At 46.6% G+C, this 21,716-nt stretch overlaps 1 protein-coding gene across 1 annotated transcript in view; it reads right to left on the reverse strand.

Annotated features, from left to right (window-relative positions):
- Positions 1-4,723, reverse strand: part of LOC118399626 (beta-galactoside alpha-2,6-sialyltransferase 2-like) — a 24,291-nt gene extending 19,568 nt beyond the window's left edge. Inside the window, exon 1 of the mRNA XM_035795875.2 lies at positions 4,520-4,723. The gene's annotated coding sequence lies outside the window, so the exon portion shown is untranslated. The remainder of the gene's footprint in view (positions 1-4,519) is intronic.
- Positions 4,724-21,716: the final 16,993 nt, after the last annotated feature.

Below are 21,716 nucleotides of genomic sequence, written 5' to 3' on the forward strand. Positions count from 1 at the left end.
CTGTCATTGAAAATAAGAATTTGTTCTTAACTGACTTGCCTAGTTAAATAAAGGTAAATAAAAATAAGAGTTTTTTTGTAATTCTGTCAGTTACTGATTTGGTAACAGAACGACGTGTTTGAATCACTTAATAAATCATAAACCAAATTGATATCAGTAAAACACTACAGCTCATTTGTAGGTCTACCTTTACTTGTTCATTTCGTGAGCTTTCATTCTCCTCTGTCCTCATTAGGGAAAGAAATGATAAAATATCTTAAAGATATGTGGGTTTTTGGTAACAGAATGACAAGACACTAGGCAATATTTCTTAAACTTACAGAAGGCAAATAATTCCAAAATAATTCCTATAAATGTTGATATTAGTTGGCAGGGGCCTTTACTTCAACATTATTGTTATTGTGTTTTGATGTATTTCTAATACTTTCTGCTAGATGTTTTCTAAGACCCCCTTTCCATCTGTTTGACTAGAAATCAAAGCCTTTGCTTATTCCAATTTTTTGGGACGGAGATAAAAAATTTTTTTTTTAGATATGCCTTAATTTCTCAAAATACAGACTCTTTGCTTTCATTTGATGTGCTTCTAGGAACCTCACATTTTAGTGCTCATGGGGCTTTTTACATGGAAATGCCATCTGGAACAAACCATGGAGCTTTCAAACAGCCCCAGAAATGAATTAATGCTGTATCTTTCAGCATAACGCAGGAAGTTTGTCTTTCAACATGTCTGTTAAGGTGTTTATTTAACCATCGAAACTGGATGGTTTGAGCCCTGACTGCTGATTGGCTGAATGCTGATAGGCTGTTCTTATGCAAGCCCTTAGCTGTGGTTTATTGGCAATGTGGTGCCTAAGCCTTATTGCTTAGGCACCACATTGCGAGACAAGGTGTCCTTTACCTGCATGTCAAGTTCTCGCCAAATCCCAAAATTGCCACTATGGCGATACGCACTTGCGTAGATCTGAGACAATCGGAAAATAATAAGTAGTTTATAATGTCTGAAACGTAAAACAATATAGTCAAATTATGAAAAGATGAGTCAAAATAGTCCAATGTGTGTATGATTCTTTGTGCTGTATGATGTAGCCAAGTTGTGACTTTTGAGAGACAATACTGATTAAAATGTATTACTTTCTAAGTCTGTACCCAAACAACTTCTAAAAATTCACCTTTCCAGAAACAAGTCTCTCACTGTTGCCGCTTGCTATAGACCTCCCTCTGCCCCCAGCTGTGCCCTCGATACTATATGTGAACTGATTGCCCCCCATCTATCTTCTGAGCTCATGCTACTAGGTGACCAAAACTGGGACATGCTTAACACCCCGGCCATCCTACAAACTAAGCTTGATGCCCTCAATCTCACACAAATTATAGATGAACATACCAGGTACAACCCCAAATCAGTAAACACGGGCACCCTCATAGATGTCATCCTAACTAATTCGCCCTCCAAATACACCTCTGCTGTTTTCAATCAAGATCTCAGCGATCACTGCCTCATTGCCTGCATCCGTAATAGGTGTGAGACCAAACGACCACCCCTCATCACTGTCAAACGCTTCCTGAAACACTTCTGCGAGCAGGCCTTTCTAATCGACCTGGCCGGGGTATCCTGGAATGACATTGACCTCATCCCGTCAGTAGATGATGCCTGGCTATTCTTTAAAAGTGCATTCCTCATTATCTTAAATAAGCATGCCCCTCTCAAAAAAAATTGAACTAGGAATAGATATAGTCCTTGGTTCACGCCAGACCTGTCTGCCCTTGACCAGCACAAAAACATCCTGTGGCGTTCTGCATTAGCATCGAATAGCCCCCGTGATATGCAACTTTTCAGGGAAGTTAGGAACCAATATACACAGGCAGTTAGAAAAGCGAAAGCCAAGCTTTTTCAAACAGAAATTTGCATCCTGTAGTACTAACTCAAAAAAGTTCTGGGACACTGTAAAGTCCATGGAGAATAAGAGCACCTCCTCCCAGCTGCCCACTGCTCTGAGGCTAGGAAACATTGTCACCACTGATAAATCCACTATAATTGAGAATTTCAATAAGCATTTCTCTACGGCTGGCCATGCTTTCCACATGGCTACCCCTACCCCGGTCAACTGCCCGGCACCCTCCACAGCAACCCACCAAAGCCCCCACCATTTCTCCTTCACCCAAATTCAGATAGCCGATGTTCTGAAAGAGCTGCAAAATCTGGACCCCTACAAATCAGTCGGGCTAGACAATCTGGACCCTCTCTTTCTAAAATGATCTGCCGAAATTGTTGCAACCCCTATTACTAGCCTATTCAACCTCTCTTTTGTATCGTCTGAGATTCCCAAAGATTGGAAACCTGCCGCGGTCATCCCCATCTTCAAAGGCGGTGACACTCTAGACCCAAACTGCTACAGACCTATATCTATCCTACCCTGTCTTTCTAAGGTCTTTCGAAAGCCAAGTTAACAAACAGATTACTGACCATTTCGAATCCCACCATACCTTCTCCGCTATGCAATCTGGTTTCAGAGCTGGTCATGGGTGCACCTCAGCCACACTCAAGGTTCTAAACAACATCATAACCGCCATCGATAAGAGACATTACTGTGCAGCCGTATTCATCGACCTGGCCAAGGCTTTCGACGCAGTCAATCACAACATTCTTATTGGCAGACTCGACAGCCATGGTTTCTCAAATGATTGCCTCGCCTGGTTTACCAACAAATTCTCTGATAGAGTTCAGTGTGTCAAATTGGAGGGCCTGTTGTCTGGACCTCTGACAGTCTCTATGGGTGTGCCACAGGGTTCAATTCTCGGGCCGAGTCTCTTTTCAGTATACACCAATGATGTTGCTCTTGCTGCTGGTGATTCTCTGATCCACCTCTACGCAGACGACACCATTCTGTATACTTCTGGCCCCTCCTTGGACACTGTGTTAACTAACCTCCAGACGAGCTTCAATGCCATACAACTCTCCGTCCGTGGCCTCCAACTGCTTTTAAACTCAAGTAAAACTAAATGCATGCTTTTCAATCGATCGCTGCCCGCACCTGCTCGCCCGTCCAGCATCACTACTCTGGACGGCTCTGACTTAGAATACATGGACAACTACAAATACCTGGGTGTCTGGTTAGACTGTAAACTCTCCTTCCAGACTCACATTAAGCATCTCCAATCCAAAATTAAATCTAGAATCGGCTTCCTATATCGCAACAAAGCATCCTTCACTCATGCTGCCAAACATACCCTCGTAAAACTGACCATCCTACCGATCCTCGACTTCGGTGAAGTCATCTACAAAATAGCCTCCAACACTCTACTCAACAAACTGGATGCAGTCTATCACAGTGCCATCCGTTTTGTCACCAAAGCCCCATACACTACCCACCATTGCGATCTGTATGCTCTCGTTGGTTGGCCCTCGCTTCATACTCGGCGCCAAACCCAATGGCTATAGGTTATCTACAAGTCTCTGCTAGGTAAAGCCCCGCCTTATCTCAACTCACTGGTCACCATAGCAGCACCCACTCGTAGCACGCGCTCCAGCAGGTATATCTCACTGGTCACCCCCAAAGCCAATTCCTCCTTTGGTCGTCTTTCCTTCCAGTTCTCTGCTGCCCATGACTGGAACGAATTGCAAAAATCTCTGAAGCTGGAGACTCACATCTCCCTCACTAGCTTTAAGCACCAGCTGTCAGAGCAGTTTACAGATCACTGCACCTGTACTTAGCCTATCTGTAAACAGCTCATCTACCTACCTCATCCTCATACTGGTTTATTTATTTATTTTTGCTCCTTTGCACCCCAGTATCTCTACCTGCACATTCATCTTCTGCCGATCTACCATTCCAGTGTTTAATTGCTATATTGTAAATACTTTGCCACCATGGCCTATTTATTTCCTTAACTTACCTCATTTGCACTCACTGTATATAGACTTTTTGTTTTCTTTTGTTCTACTGTATTATTGACTGTATGTTTTGTTTATTCCATGTGTAACTCTGTGTTGTTGTGTCGAATTGCTACGCTTTATCTTGGCCAGGTCGCAGTTGTAAATGAGAACTTGTTGTCAACTAGCCTACCTGGTTAAATAAAGGTGAAATAAATCAAAATAAATAAAATAAAAGCCTTCACATGGCAGCTCGCGTTGATCCTCTCAACACTCAATAGGTGTGCTATGGGATCAGTTCACTGCAGGAATTATGACTGTGTACTGTTACAAAATATTGATACATATTCCAATTAGACAACAATATAATATCACTGGCGTTTGCAGTTCGATGGGAACCCATATTTTTGTGGTAGATGAAATAGGCACACATTACGTTTTGCCAATGTTGTTATGTGGGCAACTTTGTAATTCACGCTATATTTCGGATGGAAGCCAGGGACATTCTGCATGCCCCCTTTTCCATGGCACAGGTCGAAACCCTTTGTGATCTCTATGTAAGCGTCCCTCTCATCAAATCCCTCTGTTTGAAATACCCATGGCATCATTGATTGCTCTGTCTGATACAAAGATGATAAAATGCCTTACCTGAGCTAGTCAAACCCTATTCATTCCGGCGAACATCGACATTTCTTCAGGCTTAGATCTGAAATGCAAAGTCGAAACGGAATGCATGCTTTCGCGCCATCTTCAAAGAAAGAGGCAAGTTGCAATTGAATGCTGCTCGACAACACACTATAGGATGTGTAATGTGGTGTTGTGGTTCTTTCAATTGAGGTATAAAAGAACCGTCCTTTCTCGATCTTTTTTTGGGGGGGGGGCTAGAGGGGGCGGAGCATAAGTGAATGATGTGGAACTGAACTGCAAATTAAAGAAACAAAATATTGAAACAAAGTTGGTATTTTACTTCTGTGTAGACTATATTTACACCATGCCTCGCCGATCTAATCTTGCAGACAGATCAGAATAATAGTCTAAAGCTTCCACATCAAACATAAATATAGCTCTACACAATACAGCCTAACTGTCAGCTGATCTACTCATGTTCAATTGCCTTGCACAGCCTCAGCTCTATGAAAAAGCAACACAAAGTAGCGCAGATGCACGAAATGAGATACTACGAAGAAACAACCCAGGATTTCTACAATACTGCAGTGCATAAATGTAGGCTACTAAAAAAATTAAAATCCCCCTGGGTTTTATACTGCCTCTATTAGCGGTGCTTGTTGAAATCAAGAACAACTAACCTGCTAAAATTAAAACAAAAGTACTTCTTATTAATCGCCTTATGCTGGAACTTGTAGTGACAACCGTAAAAGCTACCAACTTTAAAACGTGCAGGCTGACTGTCTTCTGGTTGCTTGAAAAAATATGTTGATACTGTTATACTTTTCATACTACAATCATATTGGAATTAATCCCAATGCATTTCAAGGACCATAAACTTGAATAAAAAAATATCAGGTCAGCTACAAACACCAAACCAACTTTAAAACGTGCAGACTGGCTCAGAGTAGATTGCTTATCAAAAGAGATTTGATACTGTTTATTATTTTTAACTGTAGCCATTTAAAATGTGCATTAAGGCTCCATAAACTCCAATGGGTCATTCCTGGATTCGCCACTGCTCTAGAATTGTTTAAAATACAAACATGGAACATTTGCAGAACATTTTGTGATTTTTAAAACACATTCTGTGGCTTTTGATGCTATAGTACTCACTCTAGCCTTCCTACTATACTAACCCACTGTGATACTCCACACCTACAAACCACCCCAAAAATAGCTCACTAAACTAACCCATAGCCTAGCCTATGACAACCTTTTTACTATCATTACTGTCGTTACTATTACTTACTACTGCGTTACTACTACCTACTACTGCGTTACTACTACCTACTACTACACAGGAGGTTGGCGGCACCTTAATTGGGGAGGACGGGCTTGTGGTAACGGCTGGAGTGGAATGGTATCAAATACATCAAACACGTGGTTTCTATGGTTTCCATGTGTTTGATGCCATACCATTCGCTCCGATCCAGACATTATTATGAGCCGTCCTCCCCTCAGCAGCCTCCACTTTACTACTACTATTTTACAAATGATTCAAGAGTAGCAAGCGTAGCACATGGGGATGTGTGAAACTTACTCCGCAGACCTAAGTGTCCGGCTTGCGTCGCCTCATTAGCTACGGTAGCTTCTGAGGTGTTGTGACCGACTAAGACGCTTGAGGGAGGAACGGTCACGTATGCTAGCAAGGCAGAGGTCCCCAGTTCGCGCCCGGTACGGGCCAAATCGGGAGGAAGTGGTACTCGCTTAGCAAGCAGTGTGCCGTCCTTTACACAAGCACACACGTTCTTTTGGAAATATATACTGAACAAAAATATAAGCTCAACATGTAACAATTTCAATGATTTTACTGAATTAAAGTTCATATCAGGAAATTATTCAATTGAAATAAATAAATTAGGCTCTAATCTATGGATTTCACATGACTGGGCAGGGGCTCAGCCATAGGCCGACCCACTTGGGAGTCAGGTCCACCCACTGGTGAGCCAGGCCCAGCCAATCAGAATATGCTTTATTACAGACATAAAAACTCCTCAGTTTCATCAGCTGTCCTGGTGGCTTGTCTCAGACAATCCAGCAGGCAAAGAAGCCGTATGAGAGGTCCCGGGCTGGCATGGTTACATGTGGTCTATGGTTGTGATGCTGGTTGGACGGACTGCCAAATTTTCTAAAACGACGTTGGAGGTGGCTTATGGTAGAGAAAGGAACATCAATTCTCTGGCAACAGCTCTGATGGACATTGCTGCAGTCAGCATGCAATTTGCACACTCTCTCAAAACTTGAGACATCTGTGGCATTGTGTGGCATTGCATTATGGTTGGATTCAGAAGAATATGATCTAATATCTGCCAGACTTCCTAACAATGTTTTGGGATGACATAACTAGCTGTTGCTGCCTTGGGGGAGCTAGGGGACATTTCATGTGCTAGTACAGTCCCCAGACAGAACCCCAATGGTTTGTTTAGTTCAAACCCCTATGTGCCAAATCAAATCAAATTGTATTTGTCACTTGCGCCGAAGACAACAGATGAAATGGTATGTGCCTTGAAATGCTTACTTACAACCCCTTTAACCAACAATGCAGTTCATGAAATAGAGTTAAGAAAATATTTACCAAATAAACAAAAGTAACAAAATAATATAGAAAGTAACACGATAAAATGACATAACAATAACGAGGTTATATACAGGGGGTACCAGTACGGAGTCAATGTGCGAGGCACAGGTTAGTCGAGGTAATTTGTACATGTAGGTAGTGGTGATGTGACTATGCATAGATAATAAACAGTGAGTAGAAGCAGTGTAAAAACTAAGGGGGGGTCAATGTAAATAGTCCTGTTGGCCATTTGATTAATTGTTCAGCAGTCATATGGCTTGGAGGTAGAAGCTGTTTAAGGAGCCTTTTGGTCCTCGACTTGGCGCTCCGTTACCACTTGCCGTGCGGTAGCAGAGAGAACAGTCTATAACTTGGGTGACTGGAGTCTTTGACAATTTTTGGGCCTTTCACAAGGGCCCAGTGCCAGCGAGAACTACGTTGTTTCCACGACAACTTTGGTAATGTGTGGGTGTGTGTGTCCATTGGCCTAATGTGCTGATTTCCTTGCCTGGAATTTGAATGAGATTGCTGTAGAGTAATTAGCTAAAGTCTTACACTCAAGGCTGGGTGCTAGGCACTCTGCTGCTCTTCTCCTCTGAAATATCACATTTGGTTTCATCCGCTAAGAAGCCGTTACTATAACCCTTATGGAAAAAAACACATGAAGTTCACACTTTTTCATGTGATCTTACCTGAAGTTGAAGTGACAACGTGTAAAGCAACGTGATAACACGAAACCACACGTGAAAACATGACCGCATGGGTAGTGTTCCAAAAACACGTTTTCGTATAATATACTGTAACAGATGCCATGTTACACATGGGCCCCAGGAATCAAACCCACTCTACCAACGCTCCACAACACTCTACCGAGTCATACAGGACCAAATGAAGTTTATTGTGAAATCATGTGATTTTCCACATGTGAAATCATGTGGTTTTTCTGTAAGGAAAGTGTCCTTTTCAAAGACTGTATACAGGAATGGAATCTTAATTAGATCATGTTTTCAGTCATACAACATTCATACAACATTCATACAACATTCATACAACATTCGTTGGTAGCACACGATTGCATTTCTGAGTGCGCGCGTGCATGAATGGCGGGGGCCATTACATATCCTGTATTAGATAAGTGGCATCACGTTTTTTCAACGCTTATGTGCATGAAAGAAATAAGGTCAAAACAACATGGCGTCTACGTGTTTAGCCCCAGCGGGAACATCAACGTGCATTCCTTTTTAGAGATGTGTGTTCGTGACGCTATTATTGTTTGGACTGTCCAGATATACTGTATATCGCATGCTTAGTACAGTATATCCTCTTTCCCCTTCCGAACAAGCCTCATGACGCGATAGTAGCGTGATTGTTTTTGGCAGACTTAGAAAGTGTCTCATAAATATGAGAGGAGTTGGAGAAGGATGCATTTATATTGAATGAAGCTGGAGGAGAATAACATGTAGGCCTACAGTTCCAGATGACTCTGCGTGATATGGAGTCCCACTTCCACAGTGATCATTAAATAGGTATGGAGGTGGTATTTTGTTGTGCAACAATGATATAAATGAAAACCTCCATGTATTGGTATCATGGAGATATGAATGTGTCTTAGTTGAATTACATTTTTCTAGCCGAGGCATCACACAGCAGCCATTTAATGCATCCGTAGGCTCAAATAAGCAGAATAGCCACAGCATCACCGTGAGGTAGGCCGTTGTGGTTGGTGTTCCAGCAGGCAGTCAAGGATATTACATTTTCTGCCAAGGTGATTTCATTTTTTTTTGTAAAGTGGGGAATACATATGCACTTAAGTTCAGAGAAGAATATTTACAAAACTAAAACGAGACATTTCCTAAAGAAAATATTGTTGCTTGCAAGTCTTGAAGTATGTATGGTTGAAGTGGTGTAAAGTACTTAAGTAAAAATACTTTTAAGGGGTATCTATACTTTACTTTACTATTTGTATTTTTGACAACTTTTAATTTTACTCAACTACATTCTTAAAGAAAATTATTTACTTTTTACTCCTTACATTTTCCCTGACACCCAAAAGTACTTGTTACATTGCTTAGCAGGTGTCACGTTCTGACCTTAGTTCCTTTGTTTGTCTTTCGTTTTAGTATGGTCAGGGTGTGAGTTGGGTGGGTTGTCTATGTTAGTTTGTCTATGATTTTCTATTTCTGTGTTTGGCCTGGAATGGTTCTCAATCAGAGGCAGCTGTCAATCGGTGTCCCTGATTGAGAACCATATTTAGGTAGCCTGTTTTCCATTGTGTTTTGTGGGTGGTTGTTTTCAGTCTTTGTGTGTTTACACCAGACAGAACTGTTCCTGTTGTTTTGTTATTCAGTGTTCAGTTTTCATTAAATAAGATGAACACTTACCACGCTGTGCTTTGGTCCTCACCTTCTTCCCACGACACCCGTTACAGCAGGACAGGAAAATTGTCTAATTCACACACTTATCAAGAGAAAATCCCTGGTCATCACTACTACCTCTGATCTGGCAGACTCAATAAACACAAATGCTTTGTTGTGAATTTTGTCTGAGTGTTGAACTGTGCCCCTGGCACAGTAAATTTAAAAAACAAGAACATTGTGATGTCTGGTTTGCTTAAAATAAAATATTTATACTTTTACTTTTGATACTTAAGTACATTTAAAACCAAATACTTTTAGACTTTTACTCATGTAGTATTTTACTGGGTGACTAACTTTTACTTGAGTAATTTTCTTTTAAGGTATCTTTTACTTTTACTCAAGTATGACAATTGGGTACTTTTTCCACTACTGAATGGTTGTTAAATAGTATTAGTAGTGGTAGTGGTAGTGACAGCAGTAGTAATGGTAGTAGTAGTAATGGTAGTAGTAGTAATGGCAGCAGTAGTAATGGTAGTAGTAGTAATGGCAGCAGTAGTAATGGTAGTAGTAGTAATGGCAGCAGTAGTAATGGTAGTAGTAGTAATGGCAGCAGTAGTAATGGTAGTAGTAGTAATGGCAGCAGTAATAATGGTAGTAGTAGTAATGGCAGTAGTAGTAATGGCAGCAGTAATAATGGTAGTAGTAGTAATGGCAGCAGTAATAATGGTAGTAGTAGTAATGGCAGCAGTAGTAATGGTAGTAGTAGTAATGGCAGCAGTAATAATGGTAGTAGTAGTAATGGCAGCAGTAGTAATGGTAGTAGTAGTAATGACAGCAGTAGTAATGGTAGTAGTAGTAATGGCAGCAGTAATAATGGTAGTAGTAGTAATGGTAGTAGTAGTAATGGCAGCAGTAATAATGGTAGTAGTAGTAGTAATGGTAGTAGTAGTAATGGCAGCAGTAATAATGGTAGTAGTAGTAATGTCAGCAGTAATAATGGTAGTAGTAGTAATGGCAGCAGTAGTAATGGTAGTAGTAGTAATGGCAGCAGTAGTAATGGTAGTAGTAGTAATGTCAGCAGTAGTAATGGTAGTAGTAGTAATGTCAGCAGTAGTAATGGTAGTAGTAGTAATGGCAGCAGTAGTAATGGTAGTAGTAGTAATGGCAGCAGTAGTAATGGTAGTAGTAGTAATGTCAGCAGTAGTAATGGTAGTATTAGTAATGGCAGCAGTAGTAATGCTAGTAGTAGTAATGGCAGCAGTAGTAATGGTAGTAGTAGTAATGGCAGCAGTAGTAATGGTAGTAGTAGTAATGTCAGCAGTAGTAATGGTAGTAGTAGTAATGGCAGCAGTAGTAACGGTAGTAATTGGGATGTCAAAGGCTATGGGTTAGTTGAAGTGAGTTATTTTGTGGTTTGTACGTGTGGGGCTATTATAGTAGGATATAGTGGTCTAGTATAGTAGGCTAGAGTATTACTACTGCGGTCCTTCTGTAGCTCAATTGGTAGAGCATGGCGCTTGTAACGCCAGGGTAGTGGGTTCGATCCCCGGGACCACCCATACGTAGAATGTATGCACACATGACTGTAAGTCGCTTTGGATAAAAGCGTCTGCTAAATGGCATATATTATTATATTATTATATTATTATGGTAGGATATAGTGAGCTAGTACAGTAGGCTAGATTATTATAGTAGGATATAGTGGTCTAGTATAGTAGGCTAGATTATTTTTGTAGGATATAGTGGGCTAGTATGGTAGGCTAGATTATTATAGTAGAATATAGTGGTCTAGTATAGTAGACTAGATTATTTTTGTAGGATATAGTGGGCTAGTATAGTAGGCTAGATTATGTCCTTGTGCTATGACCTTAGTGCGGCTTTTGATACCATCGATCACCACATTCTTTTGGAGAGATTGGAAACCCAAATTGATCTACACGGACCAGTTCTGGCCTGGTTTAGAGCATATCTGTCGGAAAGATATCAGTTTGTCTCTGTGGATTGTTTGTCCTCTGACAAATCAACTGTAAATGTCGGTGTTCCTCAAGGTTATGTTTTAGCACCACTATTGTTTTCACTATATATTTTACCTCTTGGTGATGTCATTCGAAAACATAATGTTAACTTTCACTGCTATGCAGATGACACACAGCTGTACATTTCGATGAAACATGGTGAAGCCCCAAAATTGCTCTCCCTGGAAGCCTGTGTTTCAGACATAAGGAAGTGGTTGGCTGCAAATGTTCTACTTTTAAACTTGGACAAAACAGAGATGCTTGTTCTAGGTCTCAAGAATCAAAGAGATCTTCTGCTGAATCTGACAATTAATCTTGATGGTTGTACAGTCGTCTCAAATAAAACTGTGAAGGACGTCTGCGTTACTCTGGACCCTGATCTCTATTTTGACAAACATCAAGACTGTTTCAAGGACAGCTTTTTTACATCTACACAACATTGCAAAAATCTGAAACTTTCTGTCCAAAAATGATGCAGAAAAATGTATCCATGTTTTTGTCACATAACAATGACACCAGTCCTGCTCCATTTAATAACACAATCTACACATGGTTTGTGTAACGGCGTTCGTCTGTTGAAAGAGAGTCGGACCAAAATGCGGCGTGGTGGTTATTCATGTTCTTTACTGAAAAATTAATGATACATGAAATAACTTAATATACAAAACAACAAACGAAACGAGAAAACCTATACAGCCTATCTTGTGACAACAAACACAAAGACAGGAACAATCACCCACAAACACAAAGTGAAACCCAGGCTAACTAAATATGGTTCCCAATCAGAGACAACGAGAATCACCTGACTCTGATTGAGAACCGCCTCAAGCAGCCATAGACTATGCTAGACAACCCTACTCAACCACAATCCCAATACCTACTAAACCCCAATACAAAAACACACCAAAATAAACCCATGTCACACCCTGGCCTGACCAAATAAATAAAGAAAACACAAAATACTAAGACCAAGGTGTGACAGTTTGGAGGTTGCTGATCACATTAACAGTTTCACAGCTCCAGGCAAGAACAATATGTAGAACAGGTATGGAGGATGCTGGTCACATAACCAGTTTCATAGCTCCAGGCAAGAACACACTCTAGGCCAGGTATGGAGATTGCATTACCTAGGAAATACAGATGCAAGGATAAAGACTCTATGGTGTGAAATAATTCCTCTTGCTAATCCCCCAAGCTGCGAACTCCCGGCCGCACACACACCTAAACCCATAGGGAAGGGTCCGGGTGGGCGTCTGTTCACGGTGGCGGCTCGGGCCTGGGACGTGGACCCCACTCCAACCAAGTCTTAGTCCCCCTGTACCGCGTCCTTTGATTGGCGACCCTCGCCGCCGACCTAGGCCTAATAACTCTCACCAAGGACCCCGCTGGACTGAGGGGCAGCTCGGGACTGAGGGGAAGCTCGGGACTGAGGGGAAGCTCGGGACTGAGGGGAAGCTCGGCACTGAGGGGAAGCTCGGCACTGAGAGGAAGCTCGGCACTGAGAGGAAGCTCAGCACTGAGAGGAAGCTCAGGCAGGTAGTTGGCTCCGGCAGATCCTGGCTGGCAGGCGGACCTGGAAGAGTCTGGTTGACTGGCAGATCTGGAAGAGTCTGGCTGACTGGCAGATCTGGAAGAGTCTGGCTGACTGGCAGATCTGGAAGATCATGGCTGATTGGCAGATCCTGGCTGACTGGCGGATCCTGGCTGATCTAGCTGCTCTGGCTGCTCCATGCAGACTGGCAGCTCTGTGCAGACTGGCAGCTCTGGCTGCTCCATGCAAACTGGCAGCTCTGGCTGCTCCATGAAGACTGACAGCTCAGGCTGCTCCATGCAGACTAGCAGCTCTATGCAGACTGGCAACTCTGGCTGCTCCCTGCAGACTGACAGCTCAGGCTGATCCATGCAGGCTGGCAGCTCAGGCTGCTCCATGCTGGCTGGCAGCTCAGGCTGCTCCATGCAGGCTGGCAGCTCAGGCTGCTCCATGCAGGCTGGCAGCTCAGGCTGCTCCATGCAGGCTGGCAGCTCTGGCTGCGCTGAACAGGCAGGAGACTTCAGCAGCGCTGTAGAGGAGGAAGGCTCTGGCAACGCTGAACATGGGGGAGACTCCAGCAGCGCAGGAGAGGAGGAAAGCTCTGGCTGCGCTAAACAGGCGGGAGACTCCGGCAGCACAGGAGAGGAGGAAAGCGCTGGCTGCGCTGAACAGGCGGGAGGCTCCGACAGCACTGGAGAGGAGAAAGGCTCTGGCTGCACTAAACAGGCGGGATGCTCCGGCAGCACAGGAGAGGAGGAAAGCGCTGGCTGCGCTGAACAGGCGGGAGGCTCCGGCAGCGCTGGAGAGGAGAAAGGCTCTGGCTGAGCTGAACAAGCGAGGCGCACTGAAGGCCTGGTGCGTGGTGCTGGAACTGGTGGTACTGGACCGAGGACACACACAGGAAGCCTGGTTCGGGGAGCTGCCACCGGAGGACTGGTGTGTAGAGGTGGCACTGGATAGACTGGACCGTGCAGGCGCACTGGAGCTCTTGAGCACCGAGCCTGCCCAACCTTGCCTGGCTCGATGCCCACTCTAGCCCGGCCAATACGAAGAGCTGCTATGTACCGCAGCGGGCTATGCACCCGCACTGGAGACACCGTGCACTCCATAGCATAACACGGTGCCTGCCCGGTCTCTTTAGCCCCCGGTAAGCACAGGAAGTTTGCGCAGGTCTCCTACCTGGCGTAGCCATACTCCCTGTGAGCCTCCCCCCAATACATTTTTGGGGCTGACTCTCAGGCTTCCATCCGCGTCGCCGTGCTGCCTCTTCATACCAGCGCCTCTCCGCTTTCTCCGCCTCCAGTTCTTCTTTGGGGCGTCGATATTCACCAGGTTGTGCCCAGGGTCCTTTTCCATCCAATATCTCCTCCCAAGTCCAGAAGTCCTGTGATCGCTGTTCCTCACGATAAACAGGGGGAGTTGGGTCAGGTCTGAACCCTGACTCTGCCACACTCTCCCTGAGCCTCCCCCCAATACATTTTTGGGGCTGACTTTCGGGCTTCCTTGCCAACCGTGTTCCCTCGTATCGTCGGCTCCTCTCTCCGGCTGCCTCTGCTCTCCTAAGTGCCTCCACCTGTTCCCATGGGAGGCGATCTCTTCCAGCCAATATCTCCTCCCAAGTGTAACAACCCTTGCCATCCAAAACGTCTTCCCATGTCCATTCCTCCTTTCGCTGGTTCTGCTGTCGCTGCCTGTTGACACGCCGCTTGGTCCGGGTGTGGTGGGTGATTCTGTAACGGCGTTCGTCTCTTGAAAGAGAGTCGGACCAAAATGCGGCGTGGTGGTTATTCATGTTCTTTAATGAAAAATTAATGATACAGGAAATAACTTAATATACAAAACAACAAACTAAACGAGAAAACCTATACAGCCTATCTTGTGAGAACAAACACAAAGATAGGAACAATCACCCACAAACATACAGTGAAACCCAGGCTACCTAAATAAGGTTCCCGATCAGAGACAACGAGAATCACCTGACTCTGATTGAGAACCGCCTCAGGCAGCCATAGACTATGCTAGACAACCCTACTCAACCACAATCCCAATACCTACTAAACCCCAATACAAAAACACACCAAAATAAACCCATGTCACACCCTGGCCTGACCAAATAAATAAAGAAAACACAAAATACTAAGACCAAGGCATGACAGAATCCCCCAAGCTGCAGACTCCCGGCCGCACACCTAAACCCATAGGGGAGGGTCCGGGTGGGCGTCTGTCCACGGTGGCGGCTCCGGCCTGGGACGTGGACCCCACTCCAACCAAGTCTTAGTCCCCCTGTACCGCGTACTTTGATTGGCGACCCTCGCCGCCGACCTAGGCCTAATAACTCTCACCAAGGACCCCGCTGGACTGAGGGGCAGCTCGGGACTGAGGGGAAGCTCGGGACTGAGGGGAAGCTCGGGACTGAGGGGAAGCTCGGGACTGAGGGGAAGCTCGGCACTGAGGGGAAGCTCGGCACTGAGAGGAAGCTCGGCACTGAGAGGAAGCTTGGCACTGAGAGGAAGCTCAGCACTGAGAGGAATCTCAGGCAGGTAGTTGGCTCTGGCAGATCCTGGCTGGCAGGCGGACCTGGAAGAGTCTGGTTGACTGGCAGATCTGGAAGAGTCTGGCTGACTGGCAGATCTGGAAGAGTCTGGCTGATTGGCAGATCTGGAAGATCATGGCTGAATGGCAGATCCTGGCTGACTGGCGGATCCTGGCTGATGTAGCTGCTCTGGCTGCTCCATGCAGACTGGCAGCTCTGTGCAGACTGGCAGCTCTGGCTGCTCCATGCAAACTGGCAGCTCTGGCTGCTCCATGAAGACTGACAGCTCAGGCTGCTCCATGCAGACTAGCAGCTCTATGCAGACTGGCAACTCTGGCTGCTCCCTGCAGGCTGGCAGCTCAGGCTGCTCCATGCAGGCTGGCAGCTCAGGCTGCTCCATGCAGGCTGGCAGCTCAGGCTGCTCCATGCAGGCTGGCAGCTCTGGCTGCTCCATGCAGGCTGGCAGCTCTGGCTGGGCTGAACAGGCAGGAGACTTCAGCAGCGCTGTAGAGGAGGAAGGCTCTGGCAATGCTGAACATGCGGGAGACTCCAGCAGCGCAGGAGAGGAGGAAAGCTCTGGCTGCGCTAAACAGGCGGGAGACTCCGGCAGCACAGGAGAGGAGGAAAGCGCTGGCTGCGCTGAACAGGCGGGAGGCTCCGACAGCACTGGAGAGGAGAAAGGCTCTGGCTGCGCTAAACAGGCGGGAGGCTCCGGCAGCACAGGAGAGGAGGAAAGCGCTGGCTGCGCTGAACAGGCGGGAGGCTCCGGCAGCGCTGGAGAGGTGAAAGGCTCTGGCTGCGCTGAACAAGCGAGGCGCACTGAAGGCCTGGTGCGTGGTGCTGGAACTGGTGGTACTGGACCGAGGACACGCACAGGAAGCCTGGTGCGGGGAGCTACCACCGGAGGACTGGTGTGTAGAGGTGGCACTGGATAGACCGGACCGTGCAGGCGCACTGGAGCTCTTGAGCACCGAGCCTGCCCAACCTTGCCTGGCTCGATGCCCACTCTAGCCCGGCCAATACGAAGAGCTGGTATGTACCGCACCGGGCTATGCACCCGCACTGGAGACACCGTGCACTCCATAGCATAACACGGTGCCTGCCCGGTCTCTTTAGCCCCCGGTAAGCACAGGAAGTTTGTGCAGGTCTCCTACCTGGCGTAGCCATACTCCCTGTGAGCCCCCCCCAATACTTTTTTGGGGCTGACTCTCAGGCTTCCATCCGCGTCGCCGTGCTGCCTCTTCATACCAGCGCCTCTCCGCTTTCTCCGCCTCCAGTTCTTCTTTGGGGCGTCGATATTCACCAGGTTGTGCCCAGGGTCCTTTTCCATCCAATATCTCCTCCCAAGTCCAGAAGTACTGTGATCGCTGTTCCTCACGATAAACAGGGGGAGTTGGCTCAGGTCTGAACCCTGACTCTGCCACACTCTCCCTGAGCCTCACCCCAATACATTTTTGGGGCTGACTTTCGGGCTTCCTTGCCAACCGTGTTCCCTCGTATCGTCGGCTCCTCTCTCCGGCTGCCTCTGCTCTCCTAAGTGCCTCCACCTGTTCCCATAGGAGGCGATCTCTTCCAGCCAATATCTCCTCCCAAGTGTAACAACCCTTGCCATCCAAAACGTCTTCCCATGTCCATTCCTCCTTTCGCTGGTTCTGCTGTCGCTGCCTGTTGACACGCCGCTTGGTCCGGGTGTGGTGGGTGATTCTGTAACGGCGTTCGTCTGTTGAAAGAGAGTCGGACCAAAATGCGGCGTGGTGGTTATTCATGTTCTTTAATGAAAAATTAATGATACAGGAAATAACTTAATATACAAAACAACAAACTAAACAAGAAAACCTATACAGCCTATCTTGTGAGAACAAACACAAAGACAGGAACAATCACCCACAAACATACAGTGAAACCCAGGCTACCTAAATAAGGTTCCCGATCAGAGACAACGAGAATCACCTGACTCTGATTGAGAACCGCCTCAGGCAGCCATAGACTATGCTAGACAACCCTACTCAACCACAATCCCAATACCTACTAAACCCCAATACAAAAACACACCAAAATAAACCCATGTCACACCCTGGCCTGACCAAATAAATAAAGAAAACACAAAATACTAAGACCAAGGCATGACAGAATTCCCCCAAGCTGCGGACTCCCGGCCGCACACCTAAACCCATAGGGGAGGGTCCGGGTGGGCGTCTGTCCACGGTGGCGGCTCCGGCCTGGGACGTGGACCCCACTCCAACCAAGTCTTAGTCCCCCTGTACCGCGTACTTTGATTGGCGACCCTCGCCGCCGACCTAGGCCTAATAACTCTCACCAAGGACCCCGCTGGACTGAGGGGCAGCTCGGGACTGAGGGGAAGCTCAGGACTGAGGGGAAGCTCGGGACTGAGGGGAAGCTCGGGACTGAGGGGAAGCTCGGCACTGAGGGGAAGCTCGGCACTGAGAGGAAGCTCGGCACTGAGAGGAAGCTTGGCACTGAGAGGAAGCTCAGCACTGAGAGGAAGCTCAGGCAGGTAGTTGGCTCCGGCAGATCCTGGCTGGCAGGCGGACCTGAAAGTGTCTGGTTGACTGGCAGATCTGGAAGAGTCTGGCTGACTGGCAGATCTGGAAGAGTCTGGCTGATTGGCAGATCTGGAAGATCATGGCTGATTGGCAGATCCTGGCTGACTGGCGGATCCTGGCTCATCTAGCTGCTCTGGCTGCTCCATGCAGACTGGCAGCTCTGTGCAGACTGGCAGCTCTGGCTGCTCCATGCAAACTGACAGCTCAGGCTGCTCCATGCAGACTAGCAGCTCTATGCAGACTGGCAACTCTGGCTGCTCCCTGCAGGCTGGCAGCTCAGGCTGCTCCATGCAGGCTGGCAGCTCAGGCTGCTCCATGCAGGCTGGCAGCTCAGGCTGCTCCATGCAGGCTGGCAGCTCAGGCTGCTCCATGCAGGCTGGCAGCTCAGGCTGCTCCATGCAGGCTGGCAGCTCTGGCTGCTCCATGCAGGCTGGCAGCTCTGGCTGGGCTGAACAGGCAGGAGACTTCAGCAGCGCTGTAGAGGAGGAAGGCTGTGGCAACGCTGAACATGCGGGAGACTCCAGCAGCGCAGGAGAGGAGGAAAGCTCTGGCTGCGCTAAACAGGCGGGAGACTCCGGCAGCACAGGAGAGGAGGAAAGCGCTGGCTGCGCTGAACAGGCGGGAGGCTCCGACAGCACTGGAGAGGAGAAAAGCTCTGGCTGCGCTAAACAGGCGGGAGGCTCCGGCAGCACAGGAGAGGAGGAAAGCGCTGGCTGCGCTGAACAGGTGGGAGGCTCCGGCAGCGCTGGAGAGGAGAAAGGCTCTGGCTGCGCTGAACAAGCGAGGCGCACTGAAGGCCTGGTGCGTGGTGCTGGAACTGGTGGTACTGGACCGAGGACACGCACAGGAAGCCTGGTGCGGGGAGCTACCACCGGAGGACTGGTGTGTAGAGGTGGCACTGGATAGACCGGACCGTGCAGGCGCACTGGAGCTCTTGAGCACCGAGCCTGCCCAACCTTGCCTGGCTCGATGCCCACTCTAGCCCGGCCAATACGAAGAGCTGGTATGTACCGCACCGGGCTATGCACCCGCACTGGAGACACCGTGCACTCCATAGCATAACACGGTGCCTGCCCGGTCTCTTTAGCCCCCGGTAAGCACAGGAAGTTTGCGCAGGTCTCCTACCTGGCGTAGCCATACTCCCTGTGAGCCCCCCCCAATACTTTTTTGGGGCTGACTCTCAGGCTTCCATCCGCGTCGCCGTGCTGCCTCTTCATACCAGCGCCTCTCCGCTTTCTCCGCCTCCAGTTCTTCTTTGGGGCGTCGATATTCACCAGGCTGTGCCCAGGGTCCTTTTCCATCCAATATCTCCTCCCAAGTCCAGAAGTCCTGTGATCGCTGTTCCTCACGATAAACAGGGGGAGTTGGCTCAGGTCTGAACCCTGACTCTGCCACACTCTCCCTGAGCCTCCCCCCAATACATTTTTGGGACTGACTTTCGGGCTTCCTTGCCAGCCGTGTTCCCTCGTATCGTCGGCTCTTCTCTCCGGCTGCCTCTGCTCTCCTAAGTGCCTCCACCTGTTCCCATGGGAGGCGATCTCTTCCAGCCAGTATCTCCTCTCAAGTGTAACAACCCTTGCCATCCAAAACGTCTTCCCATGTCCATTCCTCCTTTCGCTGCTTCTGCTGTCGCTGCCTGTTGACACGCCGCTTGGTCCGGGTGTGGTGGGTGATTCTGTAACGGCGTTCGTCTGTTGAAAGAGAGTCGGACCAAAATGCGGCGTGGTGGTTATTCATGTTCTTTAATGAAAAATTAATGATACAGGAAATAACTTAATATACAAAACAACAAACTAAACGAGAAAACCTATACAGCCTATCTTGTGACAACAAACACAAAGACAGGAACAATCACCCACAAACATACAGTGAAACCCAGGCTACCTAAATAAGGTTCCCGATCAGAGACAACGAGAATCACCTGACTCTGATTGAGAACCGCCTCAGGCAGCCATAGACTATGCTAGACAACCCTACTCAACCACAATCCCAATACCTACTAAACCCCAATACAAAAACACACCAAAATAAACCCATGTCACACCCTGGCCTGACCAAATAAATAAATAAAACACAAAATACTAAGACCAAGGTGTGACAGTTTGGAGGTTGCTGATCACATTAACAGTTTCACAGCTCCAGGCAAGAACAATATGTAGAACAGGTATGGAGGATGCTGGTCACATAACCAGTTTCACAGCTCCAGGCAAGAACACACTCTAGGCCAGGTATGGAGATTGCATTACCTAGGAAATACAGATGCAAGGATAAAGACTCTATGGTGTGAAATAATTCCGCTTGCATCCTCATGTGAATCAGTTGAATGAGAAATGCCTCATTACAATATGTCTCATCCAAATTTCAGAGCACGGCATTTCAATGAGGGATTTGAAAGGATGAGGTAGCTTTGTCGAGGTAAGAGAGAAAAAATACGCTATTCACTTTGGAACTAAGCACAGTCTGCACGCTTATGTTTGCCAAGCAGCTTGCAAGCGAGGAGAGAGCAGCCGCCCAGTTCACAAAATATAGAACTTGGAAATGAGATGAGATGACTGGCGCAGAGTCAGACAGTTCATGTCAGGATCACTTTGACACACGCTGCGCTCCAGATACAAGATGGCGCTGTACTGTATGGCTGCCGTCTTGAGAGCTCCGACCCAACTTAGCTCCTTTATTATTGCCATGTGTCAAGGCTCAGACAAACTAAACAGCTTCAATCCGCTGGCCATAAGACTGTTAAATGGGTAACAACTACTGCTCTCCCTCAGATGATCTACACTGACTCTATGCCCATCCACAGATCTCTACCCAGTCAGACAACCTACGCTGCTGCTAAAATCATTACTCCGTTCATTCTATTTATTACTCCATTACACTGCTGCTCTATTGATTATTGATTGTATTTACCATCAGCATGTATCTATTTATTCTGCTATTGGTCATAATTGTTTATCTTTACCAGTATAAATGACCACTTATATTTATTGAGTGTACAAAACATTAAGAACACCTGCTCTTTCCCTGACAGACTGACCAGGTGAATCCGGGTGAAAGCTATGATCCCTTACTGATGTCACTTTTATTTATTTTTAACGCTACTGCTACTTGCTGTTTATTATCTATGCATAGTCACTTTACCCCTACATACATATTACCTCAATTACTTCAACTAAACTGTACCCCCGCACATTGAGTCGGTACCGGTACTCCCTCTTAATAGCCTCGTTATTTTAATGTGTAACCTGTTTATTTTAGTTTAGTAAATATTTTATGAACTCTTATTTTTCTTAAAACTGCATTCTTGGTTAAGAGGTTGTAAGTAAGCATTTCGAGGTAAGGTCTACTACATCTGTTGTGTCCAGCGCATACAATTGGATTTGATTTGTTAAATCCACTTCAATCCGTGTAGATGAAGGGAAAGAGACAGGTTAAATAATGATTTTTAAGTCTTGAGACAATTGAGACATGGATTGTGTATGTGTTTTTAATGTTTGATATAACTGTATATCCCTGCTACCAGACACCTTTCTGCCCTGTTTACATGTACAGTAGCAGTCAAAGGTTTGGACACACCTACTCATTCAAGGGTTTCACTTTATTTGTACTATTTTCTACATTG

This window comes from Oncorhynchus keta, chromosome 37, assembly GCF_023373465.1.
Source record: "Oncorhynchus keta strain PuntledgeMale-10-30-2019 chromosome 37, Oket_V2, whole genome shotgun sequence".
Classification (NCBI taxonomy): Eukaryota; Metazoa; Chordata; class Actinopteri; order Salmoniformes; family Salmonidae; genus Oncorhynchus; species Oncorhynchus keta.